This window comes from Capsicum annuum, chromosome 12 (genome assembly GCF_002878395.1).
Source record: "Capsicum annuum cultivar UCD-10X-F1 chromosome 12, UCD10Xv1.1, whole genome shotgun sequence".
Classification (NCBI taxonomy): domain Eukaryota; kingdom Viridiplantae; phylum Streptophyta; class Magnoliopsida; order Solanales; family Solanaceae; genus Capsicum; species Capsicum annuum.
Genome location: NC_061122.1, coordinates 84162277 through 84167396, shown reverse-complemented (window position 1 = coordinate 84167396; position 5120 = coordinate 84162277). Strand labels below are relative to the sequence as shown.

At 34.4% G+C, this 5120-nt stretch overlaps 1 non-coding gene across 1 annotated transcript; it reads right to left on the bottom strand.

The window, feature by feature from the left end:
- Nucleotides 1-4665: 4665 nt before the first annotated feature.
- On the bottom strand, nucleotides 4666-4772 carry LOC124889872. The gene has a single exon (XR_007048785.1). It is a non-coding gene; the product is annotated as a small nucleolar RNA R71 (small nucleolar RNA).
- Nucleotides 4773-5120: the final 348 nt, after the last annotated feature.

Here is a 5120-nt window from a genome sequence, read left to right as displayed (position 1 = left end):
CATGAAAGAAAATATAAATAAATAAAAACATGGGTTAAGGAAAGGCAACATATTAAATGAAACTCATGGGAGCATTCGATAACAAAATTCAACTATTTGGAACTCTATATCTCTATTTATTCTTCATATTATGCCAATAGCACATGGGACAGTCATGAGACTTATTGAACAAAATAACCCTATAACCTTAAGAATGGTGTCACCCAATCTATCATAGGGCAACACAAGAACTCTTATCTCTCGAGTTACTTAGACTTTACCCTTGGATTCCATGTTAAGCTATTCTATCCATCCATGTCATGGTGCATCATATTAAGAAATAAATATGTTCAGTTAAAAACGACCATGCTTTTATTATTGCTAAAATAATGGGTAAATTATACCCAAAAATGAAATCACTTACAATGCATTCAAGTCAACAACCTCTTATTGGTATTTTAGCAAATAAATTGTGATAAAAAAAATAAGAACTAGGAAAATAAGGCAAAGGCACATGTAACCAAGCCCAATTTATCAATTCACCATAGAAAACATCCTACACAACTCTTACTAATAAATTTAGATCACCCACCACAAGTATTAGCGAAGAACTTCATGTGAGCATTTACCAAGAAAGGGTGTGCATGGGTTTAGGTACTTAAGAATTCCCTTTTACTCATGTGAAAGTATGGCCCCCATTTCACATTCTCCATTCCAACAAGAAATATACATAAAAATAAACTCAAATGATCCAAATTATAATCATAAAGTACCATGGAATATGAATCACCATTGAAACTTGAAAGCTAACTAAAAGAACCTTTTTCAAGAGAACTTACCTTTATAATTCAATTATGTGATGAGAATAATGAGAGAAAGCCCAATTAAAATTCACAGATTTGAATTTTTGATATATTAAGTGAGAATTTTGAATTTGAGGTAAAGAGTTTTTGAAATTTGAATAGAGAGAAAATATGGAATTCAAGTGTAACAAAATTGGGTATTGGAAGTTTAAGTATTTGTTGAAAAATACTAAGTGTTTGAAGAATGGATCAACTTATGTCTTTTAATTTGAAGTTGGGCTTACCAGGTTTGTTACGCCAATAATAATTTGACCCACACTTTACTTGGCCTCAAGGCTGCCTGCGCACATAAGTGGCAATCTATGCGCAGGTGGCCTTTTTAGGACATGGACACTGCTTGGATGTAGCAAGGCCTCCTTCATGGCTGTCCTATTCACCCATGTGCTAGCTTGTATGTGTAGTTGTCCTACACATGCCAAGGCTGTTCACTTTCATTTTTGATCAAATTTGAGGACACCCTATCACGATTGAAACTCGGGACTAGCCGTGATAGGTATCTCAAGCCCATTATAGGCTAAAGACCGCCCACTTAACCTTACCTCAAAATCACAAAAAGACAAATAGCGAAAGTCAATCAAATAGTCATAAAAAAGATAGATAAGTCAATGAAAGTTCTTATAATCCAAGCAATTTAACCAACCCACACTTGTCCAACAAAGCCTCCAAAACATTAATACCAAAAAAAATCAAAATGGAATACTAAATAATACTAAAAACAACAAAGAAACCAACAAAATTATAGGGCCTTTCAAAATAGAGAGGATCACCACTTCACAATAGATACATAGGAATACCAAATCACCTAATGTTGCACAGGAGCAACATAAAACCTTCAGACCCTATATCATAAAATAATGTAACATCCAGGGACAGTCAGTGGGGTGAGAACTATATATAACTCAGGGGAAGGGATGAAATAATGAAATTGTCAAAAACTAGTCAAAACCATATACACAATATTTAAATATATATATAGGATGTTGGGATAGGGACAAGGTACATGAATATGAGATTATAAAGATCTAACATGAACTATGTAGCTCGAATCGTCCTAAAGACATCCATGGGCTATATGGGTCCAGCTCTTCCTGCTGGAAAGGCTCTAGTACGTGTTAGCCATATAAATCGAGGAAAAATCAAGAAAAAGACAAAGACACCAAGGATAAATCCCTCACAATATGTATATATATATATACATATATATTTATACATATATTTATATATATATGTACATAATGTGTGCACCAAGCACATAGTTACATGGACCCCCAACACCAGCAAATATTTGTTTCCAATGTTGATCTCCCTAGGATCTACACCTTTACGGTGAGCTACACAATTTCTTTTAAGCCCACATTAAAACACTTTACATATAAACCAGCCTTTAACTCTAGAGTCATTCATTAAGGCATTTACCAACATGGTATCATCATACCAATATGCTTGAAAGCTAAGATAATTATGCCAAACCATTCTCAAACCCGCAATTTAAATCACACAAATAACCAATCAATTTATACTATAATGTAAAATTACAAGTTAGGGATGATCAAGAAGCATGAAATATAGAACAGTTTAAAGAGAATTTGAAGTTTGGAGCTTTAATTATGAATTCCTTGTAAAACCCTTGAGCTTTCTAGGGTTTTGAGTTAAAATGGAGAATAGTGGAGTTTGATCTTTAAAATCTGAAGAAAAAGGGTCACTTTTATGTTTATAAGTCATGCAAGGGATAAAATACTAAAAGCCCCTCACCCCAAGTAAAAAAAATTGGGTGATATTTATATAGAAGCATGGAATGCTGCTATCGCAGAGGGTAGCCTCTGTGCCACACCCTTATCACATAGGCTAACTGATGAGTGGTAAATTTACCACTCATTGACGTCCAAAGTTTTGCACACTACTATGATTAAACGGTGTTAATGAGACAAATTTTTCATTTGAAAATACTTATTCCCATATTTTACAAGTATATAGGTAATGGGGAAAAAAGAAATTAAAAGAGCTCAAAAGAGATCAAAAAGGTAAGAATAGTCAAAAGATGGAAAACTAGGAATAGAAATAGATCCTCAGTTACTGTGATCATAGTCTAAGTTTTACGATCATGACCAACCCAAATCAGTCAAAGTAAGTGATCATGATGGGTTCGCTGCAATCGTGGGAGCCGCGATCGCCATCAAGTACAGGAGATCATGATGATGCGGGAAAATAGCCCAAGGGAAAATCTGTAATTTTCCATTGATGGTTCTAATCTTTCAAAGGGCAAAAACCCTTTCACTTTTGGATATCTTGAACTAGAATTCAATTTTTTAGCACTGTATAAACCCTACTAAAATGGGAAATATTCTTGTAGATAATTTTCCTAGGGTTTTAGTTGTAATTGAAATTGGATTTAAGAATATTCTTACTTTGCCTCTTCAATGGAAGCATTGAATGACCATTTTGGTATATTTGTTTCTCAAATTTCATGAGATGCTAAACATCTATCTTGGAGTTATGTTGGAATAGGGTGCAAATATGTTTGGGTATTGACTGTTAGTGTAGATTATTGGTTAATGATGTTGGATTTCACTAATACATACTTATTGAATTGGAATTTATGGGTGAAAGCTTCAAATTCCAAAAATCTCACATCATCCTTGAAAGAGGGATGCGAGTATTCTTTTAGATCCTATATCATCCTTAAAAGAGGGATATGGGTGATAAGATCTTTGTGAACAATAATTAAATGTTAGCTTTTTATTTTATATTGTCTTAGAAATAAGGATGGATTTTGAATTTGCTAAGTCTTGGACATCTTCCTAAAAGCAGGGATGCCTAATTGAGGTTTTAGGTTGATTTGTTTGCCATACCCATGAGGTATCTGAATGGGTCCATGGGTGAGATTTTGTTGTTTGGTGGAAAAACTAACATCAAAAACCCTAACCTAGCCTACCTATATAGTTAACAACTAGAGTTTACATTTAATTATCATGAACCCATGCATTATTTGCCCCTAGGAAATAGGACTATTATCCTATTGTAATCTTATCCATAATTATTGCTCTAATTTGGTATTTCAAGTAGTTTTTTAACTAATCTTTAGAACCATACCCCCAATTTTAATTTCTGCATTTCATTGTGTAAACATTGTGAGTATATACTTAGTAGCTTTCAACAACCATAGGATTTGATACAAGTTACACTTCTCATGGGTTCGACCCCAACTCAATTTGGGTTGTTATATTTTACAATGATCGCCTTCCCCATAAATTATGGATTAAGTTGAGCATTAGGAAAATAGCGTTGTTGATGGGGAGTTAAACTTTGTTTTTTCTCATGTGATGTTAATAGTAGCTTTGGGTTTAACAATAGTAGTGTTTATTTACTCTGTTTATTGTTTATGTTTCTGTATAGGAGATTTCATTAGTGTCCACGACATAATGTGTGATCATGCATGTAATACAGGGGTCTTTAATGGGCCCCTTAATGATGAGTAGAAACTCTATGATGTGGGACGTGCCAGTGTTATCTGTATCCCACTGAATCAAGGGAATGGGGTATTCCACATGACAAGCATTATGTAGCACATGATTCAAATAAAAGGTCTTTTTAGGGACCAATCTATTAAAGACCCTAACTTGCACTTGAAGAATTTTGTGGAAGTGTATGCCGCTTTCGATATTGCTCAGATATCACAAGATTCCATATAGTTGTGCCTGTTTTAGTTTTCTCTAATGAGTGAGGTGGTGTTGTGGTTGAGATCTCTTTCTGTCAGTTCATCATATTGTGAGATGAACTTACCAATGCTTTCTTAGATCGATTCTTCCCCCCATCAAAGATGTTGAAATTGAGAGTTGATATAACAAATTTTCATTAACTAATCGGAGAGCCTTTATATGAGGTGTGGGAGAGATTTAATGGAAAGCTTTTTCAATGCCCCAACCATGATGTACTGGAGAAGATGCTTCTCCAAGTATTCTATTGGGATTTGGATCAACTAAACAAAACCATGGTGGATAATACGGCTGATGGTTCACTTGTGAAGTTGTCATATGCCGTGGCTTCAAACTTTCTTGAGAAAGTCACAAAGGAAAATAGGGGGTGGAATATCTGAGACATCAAGGTAGATAAAGGGTCCCCTACCATCTCTTATGTTGACAAAGAAAAAAGGAAGATAGATTAAAATATAGAGAAAAACATGGCCAAAAAGATGAAAAAATTAGAACTCCTTACAAAGCATGTGATGGGTGCACCTACAAAAATGGTAAATATTGTGGCATCCAATGGATATGATGAAGA